The sequence below is a fragment of the Heterocephalus glaber genome, unplaced genomic scaffold, assembly GCF_053883595.1.
Source record: "Heterocephalus glaber isolate CG9 unplaced genomic scaffold, H.glaber_assembly_v1.0 deba00001472, whole genome shotgun sequence".
Classification (NCBI taxonomy): Eukaryota; Metazoa; Chordata; class Mammalia; order Rodentia; family Bathyergidae; genus Heterocephalus; species Heterocephalus glaber.
Window position 1 is genome coordinate 15,566,107 of NW_028258315.1, and position 18,769 is coordinate 15,584,875.

General features: G+C 42.7%; 1 protein-coding gene across 37 annotated transcripts in view; it reads right to left on the reverse strand.

The window, feature by feature from the left end:
* Atxn1 (ataxin 1) overlaps window positions 1-18,769 on the reverse strand; it is a 398,693-nt gene that overhangs the window by 204,721 nt on the left and 175,203 nt on the right. The gene's annotated exons all lie outside the window — the stretch shown is intronic.

Below are 18,769 nucleotides of genomic sequence, written 5' to 3' on the forward strand. Positions count from 1 at the left end.
AAAAATGGGGGAAGAGACTAGAGGAGGACACAACATCCATGCAACAGGAACAGCGTGCTGTTCAGCTCTCTTCTCCACACCATTCTTCTTGGGATGCATGTTCTGGGGACTCACATGGATGTACAATCACATGGGACTGCCATGCTGAGGACCTGGAAACACACTCCTGTTTAAGAACTTGTCCCACAGCATTGATTTCACAAGGCACCAGGGAAATCATCCTTACCAATAATGCAATAAGGTACATGCCAGTGACTACTCTACTACTTTATACATATGACCTGATTTAGCCTTCCCAAAACCGCAATGAAATAGGTTCTATTTTTATGCCCATTATACAGCTGGGAACATTAAGGTACAGGAAGTGAAGTATAGTACCTGAAGTCACATGGATGAGTGGCTGGAGTTCGTTTTCAAACCCAAGAGCTGGAATTTTGGGTCATGATATTAAACTGTTCGGTTAGCAGCAGTAACCACATTATGTTATATTTATGTTGTGTTTTGTACTTACATCTTAACATGCTTTATTTTCTGCTTGGAATAACCATTCTGTATATTTACTTAGGAATTTCTCTCCCAACAGAGCCTTCTACAGAGAATAGCTCAATACATGTGTGTGGAGTGAAGGTATGAACAGCTGACTATAATTCATCCTTAAATCACTTTGTGATCCAGGTTGGGAACGTAAGTTTCTGTGTGAGTCAGCTTTCAGTTGCTATGACAAAGTACCTGAGAAAACCAACTTACATTATCAGTTCATGGTTTCAGTCCATAGTTGGCTGGCTCCATTGTTTCTGGGCCTGAAGTGAGTGGAACATGATGGCAGAAGGGAGTGGAGGGGCAACTTTGCTCACTTCACGGTGGCCAGGAAGTAAAGAGATAGAGAGAGGAAGGTGCCAGAAGCAAAATATCCCCTTGGAAGCATAGTCCCAGTAATACAGTTCCGCTAAGTAGGCCTAATCTCCTACAGTTTCTACCACCTCCAAACAGTACATTCAGTTATGGATCCATCAATAGATTAACCCTCATGATCCAATCACCTTCCCCAAGCCCCACTTCTTAACACTGCTGCATTGAGGACCAAGCCTTCAACACATGAGCCTTGGAGAGGCATTCTGGATCCAAAGTATAGCAATATGATTAACCTGTTTCCAGGTAAGAAATATGAGGATCATGGAAAGGGATGACTTGTCCAAGGTCACACTGCTTTGAATTTGAGCTCCTCCACCACTTGCCAATGGTCTTCAAAAAATTTAAACGCACAGAACCTTTCTTAAAAATAAATCTTTGACATAATCTTAAAGTATCAGAGCATGAAAGGAGGGCTCTTCTGATGGAGAGGTGCCAGGAGTTGGGGTAAAAGGGGAGCCAGCAGGGCCCCGCAGGACGCAGCTGGGGACCCATGGCAGCACCACACAATACCTTCAGGACACTTGAGCCAAAGCAATGAACAAGAGCAAAGGGGACCCTCAGCCCAATGTCCCCTGACAGTTCAGGAGAGGGTATCCTGCCACTGCCTCCAAGTCCCACTGACCTAACTCCTCCCCATGGGCAGAGGTAGAGGAGAGCATCCCTCCTCCTCCCCACCCATCGGGGGCTCCTGTTCGTGGCCTGACTGCTTATGCATCTCCTTCTGTTCCTTTCTTGGGACCTGTTCTGTGTCTGCTCCATTCCCAGCCCTGCCTGAGAGTTTTCCCTCTGATCTCAGGAAAAGGGACAAGCTCTTGTGACCTCGCCTTTCGTCACCAGCTAGGGAAAAAGAATCACAGCATGCTCTGAGGTTTTCTATGCTTCTCTGTCTGGGCAGTTCTGAGCAAATCTGGGGCCAGGCTTCATCCTACAGTGTAGAAAAGCTGGCCAGGCAGAAGGACCTTTTCAAGATAGCACTGCCCTTGCAGCCACACCTGACACTGCCCAATCCAGGCACACAGGAACCCCAGGAGGATTACAGCATGGGAGCTGGAGGGGACCTTCACGAGCCTTCAGCACAGCCTCCTCAATTAACCAGGAAATTGGGTCCCACTCCTACCAAGCGATTTGGCCAGAGTCACACAGTGGCTCAGCTGAGACTAAAACTTTCTGACATCTTGCCTTTGAGCATCTCAAACTGCAAGAAGAAAAATGAGGACGTGAACTGCAGAAGGAACCAAAGGATATTCTGGCGATGTCAAATGATGCAAGACAGCGAAACATTCAGGTTGTGACTGAATTCGTGTGTGCATCTATGTAAAACCATCTCTTCAGGCTCTCTAGAGGGAAAATCCATCACCTGGAATTACTTGAAGGCTTGTCAAGTGCTTTAAAGCTCTATAAAGCAAGGTGCAATGCTGAGAGACAGTAAAAGAGGAATAACCTTTTCCCCACTGCCTAAGTTGTTCTCAGATGTCTAGTGGATGAGCACGGGAGACGGGAGAGGAGCAGGGTTCCAATGTGCTTTGCTTCTGAGCGTTAGAATGCAAGGTACTGCACAGGGTCATTAGCATACACAATCTGCATTCACTCCAAATGAGATTTCATCACTGCAGCCTATTTATTCACTCCTTAATATAAACCTAAATTGCTCTCTCCAAATAGCAGAGAGCACTATGCTTTAGTAAGGGGAAAGCAATGATCGCGCCCAGGCGTGCTGCACCTTCAGCTTGTCTTCCATCCCGTCACTCGGTCCTGACAGCCTTGACTCAAGCTTCACTGAGCTTCCCTGCTTGTACCAGGACTCAGAAGACATTCAGTCTGCAGTTTTTCATGTCGGGCTCTCTCTGCAGGGGACACATGGGAACACTTGATGCCCCCAAGTCCTGTTGTAGGTGGGCCCGGTGCACGTGCAGCAGTCACGTGAGACTCACAGGTGGGAAAAGTGACACTAAATATGCCACAATTGTGTAGCTGACATCTTTTTCCAGTACTGGGGGCAGAACCCAGAGCCTTCTCACTGTGTCATGGCCCCAGAACTTTTTATTATTTATTTTAGTTAAAGACAGAGTCTCACTGAGTTGGTAAGTTGCCCAAACTGGGCTCAAATTTCAGATCCTGCTGCCTCAGTTTCCCCAGCAGCTGAGCTGACAGGTGTGCACACCTGCATAAATGTGTGTTAAGCATGTACATCTTTTCTTGCTTTTTGTTTACTTGTTTTCGAGGTGTTGGGAATTGAACCCAGGCCCTGGAGCATGCTAGACAAGCGCAGCGCCACTGAGTACATACCTACCCCCTGACACTTCCGAAATATGAACCTGGAAAATTTCACTGGGAACTGAGCTCATTCTTTACAGACGGTGAGGCATTAAAACAGAGCACGTCCACAAATGCTCTTCGGAATGACAGGCCATGCGGTCTGGAAAACAAGAAACAAGCAAAGCTCTTCGAACAGAGCCCCGGCCTCGGATCTGCTCATACCTCCCAGGTCTTGCGGCCAGCACCTCACTCCTGTGGCCTGGTAACCATTCCTCTTGATGAAAAATAAGTATGGCGTCTCTTCCCGCAAAGGGAAAATTGATATCATCACCTAGAAGTTCATACACAAAGGCACTATTTCAAATTCTTTTCATTTGGGGATATAGCAATTTTTTCCCCCTCTCTGTATTTTAAAATAATAAAAAGTTTAAACAAAAGTCCTTTATGAGCTCGCACATGTGCAAAAGGAAGGTCACATAAAGACTCTTTATGGAAAAGCATTCTAAGACAAAAGAAAGATCAATTGTCTATAAATTGATCTATATGTGCCTCGAGCCCAGGCCTATGTGATAATTTTTATCTAATAATCTTGGTCTTTCTGTGTTCTAACCACCACCATCTCAGCTATTTTCTGAAAAAACAAGAAGTTCAAGCATGGTTAGAGCCTAAAGGAATTTAGATGTTTTCAAGCATTACTATCTAATGCTTTTAGAGCTTCATGCTTGAGTTAAAGATGAGCACTTAAAAATTAACTCTAACCTCTGGGTTTGGGGCTAGAAGCCAATGAGTTCCCATGAGGTCACTAAAAATGCTGTATGGTGGCTGGATGTGTCCTGGAGTACTAGAGGGTTTTGTGCTGCAAGTAACATGAAGGTGTCACCTGTGGACCCAAGGACTCAATTATGGCATGTAAAATTGTAACAAAATATAATTTTCCCACCAACCCCTTTTCCCTACCAAGTGAGAAACTTGAGACCATGAGGGACCCACCCCCGCCAGGGTATCAGACACTCCAGTCCTGAGTGTGCCCTCCTGAGAAGCCACAGAACTTCCCCGGGCCTCAGTTTCCAACCTAAGGAACAGGGGAGCCAGTGGGCTGCCCAAATGCTGTGCACTCTCCAAGCCTTCCGGTCTGCACTTCTTGTCCTGCCCTTTGCCACCAGGGACTGAGTGTGTTAGGAAGGCTGTGCCTTTGACCCCCGAGGAACGTGACAACGGCCTTCCTCACATTGTTCCCACAGTAAGCAGAGCCAGCTGTCCAGGCTAGCTGGCTGCTGGGATGCAGGATCACACACAAGTGGGGGCTCTGTTTGGGAGGGTCCCGGGTCCCCCTCCCAGCATCCCCTTTCCCTGGGCCTTGGTCTGCAGGCTGGCACACTCCGAAAAACGCAACAATGAACCTGTGTCCTTTCCTAAATAACTCTTGGGGACTTAAAATCTGGAGAGCAGCCACAATCATTCAAGAACCCCACACCCACGACTGTTGGAAGACCCAAGTATGAACCTCACTCTGGGGTGCTGTGGGCCCTGTGTACCCCAAAGACAGCAGGTTTCCCCAAGCAAGCTGGCAGATTATGGCACTACAAAAAGGATCACAGGATTCAGTGAGGATCACAGGAAGTCTCAGACGAGGGACAGACAAGCCAAGGTTTAGAAACCTGCAGCTATGAGCAGACAGGACAATGAAGGGTTTCCTTTCTGACTGCGGCTTGCCTCTGTGGGTCTAATAAGGGAGGGCCCCTGGAAAGCACTACCATTGTTTTTAGTTTTTCTAAGGGAGGGAGGAGTTTTTGAAAGGGCAAAATGGAAAAGAATGTAGGGCAAGGGTGTAAGGGGGGGCGGGGAGGAGGAGAGACGATTAGGAAAACTGAGGACTCTTCAGGACAGAAAGGCAGCTCCTTTCTCATTTCTTGATAGAGAACCACAGCTGGGCTTCCTGTCTTATGAAACAATGCCAACCTCTTCAGGTCCAGCTATGTAGAGACAAAGGAATCATTGGAAGGAAGTAATTTTTCTAAGAGCATGGCAAATGAACACTTGATGTTGTGGGATTTTTTTTCAACTTCCACTCTTGTAAGGTAGCAGTTGAGGCCACACATAGAGGCCTTCCTGGAGAAGGGCTTGATCATTCAAGTTTGATTTGAATGCAGCTTGACCTGTCACAGGCTTCAAAGCAATGCCTTCGTTAGACTTACAGAGCTCCTCAGCCTTCCAGATGAACAGGAGATGGAGGTACTGCTCCTCCTCAATGAGCTTTACTACTTTAATGTAGCAAAATGAAGATTTGCATCCAGCAGCGTCTCAGGAGATTGTCCTATGGGCTCAGAACACAACATTTTAAGGGAGGATTTCTTTTCTTCTCTTTGGCAAAAGATGATAAAAAGTCTCCCTAATGAGCTGAAGAAGCCAAGAAATGTATTGTTCAATTCAGGGGCTGGGTAATTGCTGGAACCACAAGTTCAAATGCCATCTAGTCCGTAAGGACCCTTAGGAAATACAAACCACTTCATCACAAACCTATTTGCCTGCTGGAGTTTTACAAAACATTCAAGTAAACAGCCTTGTGGTGTGATTGACATGGGCCCAGAGCTAACAAGGGAACACTAGGATTAGTTTCCCAATTCCAAAAGAGGACCGAAAGGAGTTTGCGCTATAGGAGAAGAGTTGCTGTGTGTTTTGTTTAATGGAACTAAATTTGTGCCCATTTAAATCATGAACAGGTGGCACTGGGTAGCAAAGAAAGCCCTGAAAATATTCACATTTACTGAATGCAGTTGTATGTATAATTAGCCGAGATTTATTTTAAAGTACTCTAATCTTTTGTACTCCTTTCTGCAACTCAAACTGGTGAGGAATAGAGAGAAGCTTTTGAATTTATTACGAAAGTACTGCCATCATATTATCTGTTAAGAAATAAAAAACGGGGAAGGTGTTGGAAAGTCTCTAATAGTATGTGTATTAGGATGAGATGGGAGGCAAAGGCTTGCTTGCTTTCTGGGATAGGTTTGTTGCTGCTGGTGAGAAATGAATGACGGAAACAATGGTGTCCAGTAGCAGAGGTGGCGGAGGAATCAAAGGCATATATCTGAGAAGCATTAACAACTGCTTGTGGAAATTTTCAAGCACGGGACAAAAGACTCCTGGTAGGACCCCTGATATTCATTACCCAGCATCAATAATTCTCACCTCTGGCTGAGCTAGGTCTTCAGGCAAATCCCAGGACTCTCACTGAATGCCTAAATATTTCATTATGAAGCACAGACGTTTTTTTAGCTCTGCTACTATCCTGGGATATGTCAAGGCAAATGATCCTGGGCTCCGTTCTCAGAGAACTGGAAGCAGGCATGAGCCCCAATCTTTACACTTTGGGGAACAGTGTGTTCTCTTCTAACCCCAGCCTCTCCTTACCAACCTCTCCACAGGTTTTGAACTGAACCCTGATACTCAGTATCAGCATGGAAAACAAGCACAACACTGGCCGGAAATCAGGAAATTCTAAATTTTCATAATTAGCCCAACTTAAGTAGGTATATGAAATTGCTACTACAAGATATAATTATGACATAGTTATAGAAGGAGTTGACTTTCAACACCTAAATTACTTTTCATGTGCTTTCATGGAGTTTGGTTAAAGTTGTTAGAAGCCATAAAGCATAAAAACTTAGAAGAATTCCGTAGGGTAAGGTCTCCAATGTTAATGAGTTGGGGGCATACATAATTATTACATAACCACCCTAAGAGCCATCTCTACGACGAGTTTATTTATTTTTCTACGTATAAATTAGAAACAACTATTTCAACATGTTGAAATGGAAGTAGCTAATGAAAAGTAACCAAATATTTCTTATAAATTAGCATTTTCCAAAGAGGAAGGAGGTGAGCCCTTCCCTTGAGGAAGGTCTAGGATCTCAGAGTAAAAGACCACGAAAGCCCAAGGAAAGTGAAAAGAAAGAAGAAGCATCCCCTCTTCTGTCATGACCTTCCCAACCCCCTATTCAGCTGACTTACAATGGAACACCGAATTTTCTCAGAAGCTGTCCACGCCTGGCAAATAATAAGCAGATGGAGGGTTGTGTGCCAATGACAAATACACTGCTCAACTGTACTCCTTTCCCTCTTCAACACACACAGAGGCACAGGATGAGGGGGAGGATGGGAGTGAGGTAATTACCTCTTTTAAGAAGTCCCGTTCGAAATCAAACCCAAACCTTGAGATTAGCCTTTAAGTGCACTTGCTTTCAAAAGCCAAACCACAGGAAATCTTGTCATTTTTAATATGTCCTGCCAGCTAATACACACCATGTGTAACCTCACCATAAAACCCAAAGCATGGGCCAAGTGTCAGGGAGACATAGTTGGGTGTGGGGAAATGGCTGACCTGACTGTGTTAGCTTAGCTTCCCGGGGTGACCACAACAAAGTATCACAAACTGGGGGACCTTGGCAAAGAAGTATACTGTCTCAGCCTCTGGAGGGCCACGATGAGGTGTTAGTAGCGCGCAGGCTCCTTTAGAGAGCTGTGAGGGAGAATCTGCTCCATGCCTCTCCTTTGTTTCTGGTGGTTTTCCATCTTTGTTTGGCATTCCTTTGGCAGCTTTGTTCCAGTCTTCATATAAAATTTTTCCCACATTTCTGTGTCCAAATTTCCCACTCTTTTTTTTTTTTTTTTGGTACTGGGGATCGAACTCGTGACCTTGTGCTTTGCGAGGCAGGCAGCGGAACCACTGAGCTAAATCCCCGGCCCCTAAATTTCCCACTTTATAAGGACACCAGTCACACTGGATTTAGAGCCCACTCCAGTGACTTATCTTAACTTGACCACATGAAAAAAGTATTTCCAAATAAGGCCACACACACAGGTATAAGATGTTAGGACTCCAACTTCTTTATGAAGGATATAGTTCACTGTATAACTTTGCTTCATCCTCATCCAATTCAGGAATGGTAAGTGAGGAAAGCCAAGCCAGGTCCCACAGAAGAGTCTTGTCTCACAGAACATGGCACCCATCCTGTAGGATCTCTACTACAGCTCTGAGGAAATGCTCAAAAAGAGGCACACAATGCTTAAGGATACAGCTTAGCAAACCGTAACTTGGCTTTATCATGATATCAAGGCCCACTTATTTACACTGCCTCCCTCCCGTGGCCATTCTCAGCTTGCCTACCATGCAACCTGCATGTCAACATGGCCCCTTCCAACCCCAAGCTTCTGCCAATTGTACATCTGCTACACATTCAGCCCATCTTTGTTCTTCTTCCCTTCATAAACATAGGGTCAACCAAGACAGAATCAAAACATACTCAGAAAAGTGAATCAAAATGCATTTTAGCTATAGGAGAAACCATGAAAGTTGTTCTTATACATACTCATTTGTCTAGTTGTAAAAGTGTTTCCCAAGCATTCTAAGTCCAGAATCTAATCATCCACCAATCATGATTGACAGTAATAACGTTACACCTAATTTATGGAACAGGAAACCTAAGCTCAAAATGGTTAAGCAAATCAGCCATACACACCAAGGTAGCAACTAGGGCCAGGAAAAGGACCACCTCTTTGGATGTCGAGGTCTAAATTTTTTACAACCTGTAATATGAAATGATCTGTATTTGATTATCAAGAAAGATTGAAAGTTTTTCTTTCAAAATGGTAGTAATAAGCAATGTGATAGTAATACTATAGAGCAATATGGTAGTAATAATAAAATACTATGCTTAGATTCTCCATCTTAAAATATTTTTCAAAACATTTCAGGTTTAGGTTTTATTTGTCCTGGTGAAAAACCAGGTGAGTTATTCTTTCCTCCATTTTACTGGTGATAAATGAAAGAGGAAGTTATGTAATTTGCCTGAATAATGAGTTGACAGTGGAGCTGGACTGTATCCTAACTCAAGAGGTGACACGGCTTTTCAGAAAAGATAATTGAACACAACATCCTTAGAGACACATGAAACGCAAAAGAAAGTAATACAAATGAAGGGTAAAAAGAAGAAAATTGGATAAGTTCCTACGTATTTTAGGGCCAGAAGAAGCAACATATGTAACTGTCATGGCTGTTGCCGAATGGAGTGCTTCATTGTGAGGGAAGCCAAGCCAGTTGGCCTCAATTGTCCCGTAGAAAATATAAAAGGCTATTTCTAGGCAAGGCCCACAAGACTTGCAACCGGTGAATGCAGAAAATATACTTTCCAGTTCATTACAGGCCCCAACAATCCTTTGATCTTCCACAACCTGAATTCTGAAAGAAGGCTTCCAGAAAGAAACAGAATCTGAGCTAATTCTAGAAAGACAAACAGCTGGAGAAAAGTGAAGTACAAACATTGTCCCCAAATGATCAGGGGTCCATTCTGGTCAGAAGTGCATGTGAAGGGAGGTAGCAGTGGGAGATGACATGGTAAAAGAACGTGGAAAGCCATATTACAGCGGTGTCAAAGGCCTTTTTGAGTCTGTGGAGGCAATTCTGTAAAACCTGAGACGCTTCTGAAGGTTTGAGCAGGGAAATGATCTTATCAGATGTGTACCTGGTCCAGGGACTCTCAGATCCACAAGCCCAGCCCTGACTTCTCTTTCCAAGACCCAGCTCTGTTTTTCTACATGGTTTTCCTGTTATGACACTTCCAAGAGGTATGTCACACCTCTGCAATTCCTTGTAGATCTGCAAGGAATCTGCAATTTTAGTCAAAGTTACGTGTTGTGATATTTTATATTTCTCTCTGGGAGAAAATGAAGACTGAAAATAAACAAGGAATACAGAAGTCATAGTCAAGAGGCAGAGCAAAATGAGCAATATCTCTGAATTGAAAAAAAAATCAATCTAGGTCAGTAACTTCTCTCTGGTTGTGCCCAAATTGTAAACTACACAATTCATCTGTGTGCGCATAAGAAGCTGTATGTATGCATGTATGGGTGCGTGTAGGAGGAGTTCTGAGAGGGATTGCTGAAGTGCTCTCCAAGGACGCACGCTCTTACTGACAAGCTGGCATGGCTTTCTTGCCACTCAAAGCTGCTACCTTGCACCTGCAGAGCGCGCCTCTTGAAACAATAATTAAAGTACAGAGTAAGAATTCAAAATTGCTAAAGGTTTTAATCATTCCGTGCCACGGGGTTCAAACAACTCATGCTCATCTCTAAAATCTCTAATGAGCAAGCTGCTCCTCTATTCTCATGAGGCTGTGTAGTGGGGCATTTCCTGGCCCCCAAGGACAGGTGAAGAACCTCCAAGAGTAGGCAGGAATGAATGTGCTTTGCTATTAAACTTTTCCTCTGCAGCTCTGAAAGGAACAAGTTGTGAAAATCCTGACTTTAACAGGAAGGAGGAAAAAGTAGCACCTCTGATTCATACAGTATGTTTGAGAAATTTCTCTCGTCTTTCTTGGACATTGATTTTGCTAAGGTTTGACCCTCCTAATGCTCACGAGTTGAGAGGCATGGTCCTCAGTGTGCCAATGTAAAGGGTACTGGGGCCTTTAAGAGATGGGTGGGGCTTAGTGAGAGGTCCCTAGATTGACCCCTCCTTGCTCTTTGGCTTCCTGTCTTGAGATGTGACCTCCTGCATTGTTCCTACCCTTATGATGCCATCTGCAATATGTGACATATGCAAAGCTGCCCTCGCCAGACGGAGTGCCTTGCTGTTTAGACTTTCAACCTCTCAAATTCTGAGCCAGATACCCTTTTGCTCTTTATAAGCTCTCAGCTCAAGCTGCTTTCTTATAGTAATGAAAAACAGATTAATACAGCTTCCAACAGCAAAAACTAAGAGTATATGAGGTTCCCACTCCACTCACTGAATTTATAAATGATAGTCTTTTCACAAGTCTTCCTCCACCTGCCCATATCCAACATCCTAGCTGTGACAGAAACAGCTGCTGCCCATTGTACAGCCTTGACTGGAGAAGCTGGTCATAATGGTGTCTCATGGGGGTGGTGGGACCTTCATGGCTCTGTATTCCTGTGGTCCATGCCAAATCATTTTCATGACACCCTATGCTTCCACATCTGTTTCACTTCCACTCATATGTGTACACTGAACTCAAATGGAGAGTTACTTGGCCTGGGCTCTTCGGTTTAAAGATATGGCTATTTTATGCATTCCAGATGGCAAAGTATTAAAGCCCCAAAGAGCCAAATATCTTGGACTCCAAAGTAATGCCTGTGGCTAATGACACAGATACGGTAACTTTTAGATCTCCTCAGGGATACTGCTCAGATTCCACTTCCTTTCAGGCCACTGACTCCAGGATGTGTGCTTCTGGCCCACTGGAAGCACCAAGATATACGGTAAAGAAAACAATACTTTGGGTCTTGGAAGATTACTGACAGCCAAGCATGTGTTCTAAGTGAAGGATATTTTGATGACATAAAATTTTTAATATTCCATTTTCCCCTTCCAGATTAAAAATTATCTCATGGCATTATTTTATCACCAGACTCCCTAAGGTACATCTTGCTCCTGTTCTTACTCAGCCAACTTTGGACTCTCCTGGCAGTCCTATCTGGCCTCTAATGTTTCTACCACATTCTTTATTTCCCACACACAAAGAATTTCGATGCACTGTAACTGACTAGTTTATGGCCTTTACTGTATTATAGTAACTGTGATGTAGTACCATGTAGATATGGACTATTTTCATCTGTGCATCTTTTTTTTTTGGTACCGGGGATTGAACTTGGGACCTTGCACTTGGAAGGCAGGTGGCAGAACCACTGAGCTAAATCCCCGGCCCTCATCTGTGCATCTTAATATTTTAGTACTCAGCACCCTGCTTGGCTTGCAGTAGACAAACATTAGCCGATAAAGGACTGGAATTGGAATGCCTGGTTCTGAATACCTGCTATCTACTCGTGCCATCCATGATAGGAACAGCTGTCTCATGCCTGTCTGACTGGGGCTCCATTTGGCCTCCAAGAGCCCATGGTTGTGGCTACTGCCTGTAGCCATCCTAACTAGGAATGTGTCACCATCCCTAAACTAGAGCATGAGCTTTACTGCTTGAAGACAATCAGAAGCTAAGAGCTGTTAGAGCTGTCTCCTTCCAGAGAGTGAGGAAGCTCAAAGGAATCTTTAATGGGAAACTTTGAAAAGGAATGTAGGCAACTCCTCAGGCATTTGGAGCTGGGAAGAACGATCCCAGTGCATGGAAGCCGTCAGCAGCATTCTGAGTGTCCATTTTCATGATGTGCAAGGCTAGCATCTTTTATAAGAAGATCCATTTTGACATAGATGTTTGCACCATAAATGATAAGTTGCTTAGCATATGTTTATGCCACAAAACACAACAACTGAACCTAATTAAACTGAGGGTCAAAAATCATTGGGGAAGGATGATCAACTCCACTACAACAATATATAAATGGTAAGTGAATCATGAAAGAGATGGTCCTGATAAAACAATAGCTTTTGTTCAAATCCATCAATAAGTTTTTCTACAAAATCTACATTCACCGCCGTTCTAGGATTTATGGGGAATGTGGAAGCTATCATTATCCTGGGTCTGAGCTCATTTCCTTCCACTAGTTAGTCTCTAAGCCCATCCTATAGACACCGCATTTCCAAAATGGGTATTTTACCATGTTCCTTGTGTTTACAGCCTTTGATAGCTCTCCATCCTCAGATCACCCTTGAAGCACAATACACAAGGCCCCCCTCAATGCCACACTAGGCAAGCTTCTCCCGTCTCAAAGTCACACTCCCCATCTGACAGCCTGGGACCATCTATACTGCATTGTTCACAGTCCCCAGGGTTTGAAAGACTGTTTCAAGCCCGGGCCTATGAAAATCTGCCCTTTCCCATTTAGAAGCACTTCCCCAGAGCACTATGCTTGCTTGTTCTTCATAACTGACCTCGTGCATCAGCTCTCAGAGGCCTTCCCCATGAACATTCCTTCCCTCATCCTCAGTCTTGATGTGATGCTCTTTCCTTTTCCACAGCATGGGGGTACTTGATCCACTGACGTCTCCCTTCCTCCTGCTCTTGCCTCCTTGGTGTATCAGTGAAGATCTCCTTGCTCTCCACAAGGCCCTATACGAGGGACTTTGTGTACAACATCTCTAATAAATGCTTGCAAAAATCCCAAATTCTAAGCATTACTTACAGATGGAAAAGTGAGCTCAGGAAAATCCAGCGGCTTGGCCAAACTCACAGACACAGCAAATGGCAGAGCCAGAGGCTTCTGGCTTGCATCCCTTCACTTGTTTTCCCTCAACACATCACTAAGCACTGCTGCTACTCATGAACCCAACTTTAAAGATTTGCTCACAAAATGCTCACTCAGAGCCTCTAGATGCTGGCAATCTGAAAAGGACATACAGGGAAGTTCTCATAGGAGACCAGCTGGGGACAGCAGAAGAGTGGGTGTCCAGAATTACCTGGGTGGCCAAACCCATGCAGTCCATTTGCTTTCCAGAGCTTTCTTCACCTTCTTGCCTGCCATTTAGACCATTGTTAGTGTGTCCCAAACCCCATCCATCACTTTTATTAATTTATGGAGTCAGCTTCAACTCCTTTTGTTTTTAACTGCAGCACACCAACTCTGTATATCAGATGTTTCCAAGACCATCAAAGCCTCAATTGTTACTGTGTTTGTTTTGGTTTCTAGTTCTGCTCATGCAAGGGACAGTCTGTCCCACTAATTCATACTAGAGTAATGTCAGGTTCAGGGTTAGCACATAAAATACCTCTGCAGTTCAGCTTTCTTTGCAAGAGAGCAAAACATTTTTTAAATGGCAACATCAAAAAGAATCAACATGTAAACATGCTTCAATAGACATCCTTTCTCTCTCCACTGATTTCCCAATATCTGAAACTCTTTTTTACTCTTTTGCTTTCAAATGGTAAAATATTTCACTATTTTCTTCTAAGCCTTTTCTGAGATTCTATCATATGTACTGACAATTAGTGTTTTGTGCTATTTTTTGGTAACAATATTTCGAAAAACTAGAAATATTTTAGTTTCTCACATGGGTTGATTTTTGGTGACAGAGAAGAAAGTGATACATGTTTTTATCTCTCTTTCTCTATTCCATCTCATTTCCCTTCCTTTCTTCCCCTATAAAAGCTTTTATTTACTCTCTTGGTGCTATACACATTCCTATAGCTTCTTAGTCTTTTCATTTGATTGGCAAAAGAAAAACAGTGTGAGATTAAAATACAATTGCTGCTTTCTTCCTTTATAGCATGGACTTCCCACTCGTAAACTCCTGTCAATGCTGATAAGAAAATTCATACTACTATTTTATCACTGCAGGAGAACTGACATAGCATGCTTTACCTCTCTGCAAATGATTTCATCAGATTCAGCATTTTCAAAATGCTCTCTACTCATTATGAAGCCCCATAAAAGCCACATGGACATTAAACATGCTCAACCCAAAAGCAGCTTCACCATTAATGGGGGAACATGAGAAGATTCCATTAAAGTTAGGAGCAATACAAAGATGTCTACCCCAAACACTATTATTCAACACGGTTCTAGTGAAGTTAGCCAATTTAGTTACATAAAGGAAAGAAAGAAGAGATATAAAAATTGGGAAAGAGGTAGTAAAAATCATTATTTGCTAATACTACGAGTCCAAATCTAAGCAAGTCACCTGAACACTTACCTCAGAATTCCATAGGGTAATCAAGCAAAAGTTAATATGCAAAGTCAACATCTTTCCTAAATGACAACCAATAAGAAGATATACCATTTTTAAAAGCAACAAAAAGTGTAAAATGTCTATGGATAAACTGAAGGAGAAAAAGGCAAGAGCTATGTAAAGAAAAAATTTAAACTCTCTTGACAGAGAGAGGGAAAAATAAGCACAAATTGCAAAGGTCTACCTTGCCATTGAATATGAAGTCAACAAGAAGCGAATAATTCTTCCTACATCTGTAAGTTGAACATAATGTAAGAAATGCCATTAGAAAGCTCATTCTGAAGTTCATGTGAAAAAATGAGGAAAGAAAAGCCATAAAAATGAAATAAAGAGGAATAAGGAAAGAATACTAGATATTTTTAAAAAAACTATAAAGCTCCAGAGAGTAAAACAGGATGCACTGGCACAGTAGTTAGCAAGATCAACAGAAAAGAAGTAGAGGCAAACAGCCACTGAAATTCAGTATAGGATAAAGTTGGCCTTGCATTTTAGTGGGAGCAAGAGGGACTTTGAATAGCAGGATGGTCATCTGGAAAAAATACAGTTCTGTCCCTAACTCACATACTGAAAGAAATTCCTGAATAACCAAAATTTTAAACAATGAAACTTAAAAATAGGAGGAAGAGGTGGTAGGTATGGAGCTCAGAGGCAGAGCACATGCTAAGCATGAGCAAGGTCCTGGGTTTGACTGCCATCACCCTTCCCCACAAAAACTAAAAATTTAAAATATGTATAAGGAAGGGCCTCAAAAACATTATACTGAGTACAAGAAGCCAGCCATATCAGGCCACCTGTTGCATGGTTCCATTTATACGAACTGTCCAGAACAGGCAAACCCATGGGGATGAAACAGGTAAGAGGTACTGAGAGGGCCTGGAGGTGCAGGAAATGGGGACAGGTTACTTAGTGGGGTATGAGGTGTCTTTTTGGGGTGACAAAAATGTTCTGAAATAGATTGTGGTGATGGGTGAATATACTTTAAAAACCACCAAATCATACACATGAGAGGAGTGAATTTTATGGGATGTGAGTTCTATCTCCAAGAAAGCCATAATTTAAAAAGTACTCACCAACTGTATGAGATAATTTTTTAAATATAATTATCAAATGGAAAAGGCCTAAATATGCCAAAATTTAAAAGCCAACACAAGTCTGGCAACATAATCTTTAAAAAATACTGCAAGCAGCTGCTCCATAAGCAGGACTTCCCCAGCCACTTCTTAGTTCCTGGTCTAGGAGAGCATGTTCCCATGTTCTGACCTCACTGTACTGCGGCACAGACCCTATTAAAATAAAGGCTCGCTTTGGTGTTCCTATAAAAAAAAGCCTGCATGAAAGAAACATAAAAAGCCAAATGGTAAAAATGTTAAAAATCCTAACACAACAGTTCTAATTTTCTTGAGTTAATCATGTGCTCCTAAAAAAAAATCAACTGGCAGGAAGACCAAAAAACCCAGTAGAAAAATGGGCAATGAATATGAATGCACATTCCTCAGGAAAGAAAATAGGGATGGTTCTCAAACATATGAAAATATATTCAACCATCACTATCATCAAAGGAATGCAGACTAAAACTAGTAGAAAATAGAGTTTTCACCTCTCTTATTGGCAAAGCTTACAAGGTCTGGTAACACTGGTGGAGGACTGGCACATTGAGAGGTAGCAGTGAAGCAGGGCAGTGTGTTAGCAAGCTAGAGGGTGATCTGGCAAGATTTACCCAAATTAAAACTGCTCATTCCTTTTGATCCAACCATTCCCCTTGAGTAAATTCTCCTCCAGAGCTCCTTGCTGACATATAAAATGCTATTTACAGGAAGTTATCCACTGAAACACTATTCATAGTAGCAAATGATTAGAACCAACAATAAAAAAGTCCATTAATTTGAGACTGAATATGTTACGGCAAAACCCTACATCAAAATACTATTTAGATACCAAAAAGAAAAGTAAAGCTGTTTTCTATGTTCTGATGGAAAAGGTTTGCCAAGACACTGAGGGATGAAAAGAGGCAAAAGACAGAACACTGTGTAAGATGTAAACATTGCATTCTTGTAAATACGTATTTCTGTTTATATAATTATAAAATATCCCCAAATATACCAGCAAGAAAATGATAATGGTGCTTCTCTCTACATGAGAATTCAGGTGACTTAGGAAAGGAAGTAAGAGAGACATATAAATATATACTGAGGCCTAAACCCAGGGTCTTCACTTTGCAATGAATGAGCTACATGCTCGATCCTTTTTATTGTTTATTTTGAGACAAGGTCTCACTAAGTTGCCAAATTGCCCGGGCTGCACTTGACTTGTAATCCTCCTGCCTCAGCCTCTCACTGTGCTGGGATTATAAAACATGTGTTACCACATCTGGCTAGCTTTGTTGTTTTTTTTTAATGTAAGTATACTTAAGGAAAAAGTTAATAATTGTTAAGTCCTCAAAAACTGACCACCTCAGAGACTGATTTCAATTTTTGCTGCACAGGCATTCTACTAGCCCTCTCCTCCCACGGGTGAGGTCCCTCTCCAGCAAATAATTCCAGCTTCAAAATCTTTTCCAATGTGCCCTCTGCTGGAGCTGGAGACGGACCAGCTAGATAGGTTCCTTAGATTTATCCTCAGGATACCAAGAAAAAAGAGTGATTTTGCCTATTTCAACCCAGCTGGATTGTTAAGTCTGCCACCAGTACACACAGCCAGACCCAGCACAAAAGACCTGTTTAAAAGGTCCTGGCAAACACCTTGGTGGACAGCCCAGCCCCTTGCTGAATTTGCTCTAAGGAAAGAAGGTCACCACCATGATGTCCACACGGCCCAGTTCAGGTCCTGGACTTGAACAAACTTTTCATTGTAATTCTTCCCGAGAATCTTATAGCAAATTCTTATGTTTTATATCTCTTCAGTCAAGCAGAACTCTTTGGATTCCCTTGAAAACATACTTATCATCACAAAAAAGACCATACAGCTTATTTGCCCCCTCTCCTGACTTTTCTGGCTATCACCTTCCACTTTCCATGGTTCCCTGACAGGCTGGAGGGCAGAGCTGGCTCAAATTCATGGGTAACCCGCAACTTTCTCTTAGTCAAACTTCAGCCCTCATTACTCCAGAGGAGAGAATAGTCTCTTTTGTTTTCCCTTCTCTTGTGTTCACACAAGATGGATGGAAGCAGGTAGTGTGGCTTGTACGCCATTTAGAGAAACAACTGAAAAAAATAAAATCAAAAGCTACTGAAGAAACCATCTACAGAATACAGACTTCCTACCTAACTGGCCTTCAAAACAGTTCCTCTGACCTCCTGCTACCAGTCTAGGTATCCAGGGTGCAGTGTGTCTGATACAAGAACCTGGAGTTAACCTGAGTTCATTCTGGGCTGTGTATCATGGTCTGACTGCTCATTCTGTTTTCAGAGCTTGAAAACCATCTAATATTTTCTTAAAACTGAATCATTTCCAAAGGGTACACTGAAAAATGAGCTCCCATGGTTATAGGAGCTAATTATTTTGGTTCAGACTATGCAAAGTCTGCTTTTTGCTCAGCAAAAAGAGGGCATCCTAACAAACTGACTTACAATAGAACATACTTTTCACTCCTTCTTTCATTTAGCACTGAGCAAGTACTTACTACACTCAAGGACACAGACTCAACTCTAAACATGTTGTCTCCTGGATATATGGTTAGAAGCGATGATGTTCAAGAAATAACTGCAAAACTAAGTTAAAGAGAGGACTCAGTAAAAAATGTTACAGGTGAACAGACAAGGAAAAGAGAACTTCCTTTTGGGGTGCCATAGTTTGGACCTTAAGTGCCCCTAAAGGCCTATGTTAGAGAGTTGGTTCCCAGCTTGGGTATACTGGGAGGAGGTGGAGCCTTTAGGAGGCGGGGCCTAGTGGAGGAAGTGAAGTCATTTCCTCTCTTTGCATCCTGGCCATGGTGTAAATGGTTTTGCTGTACCACTCACTCTTGCCATGATG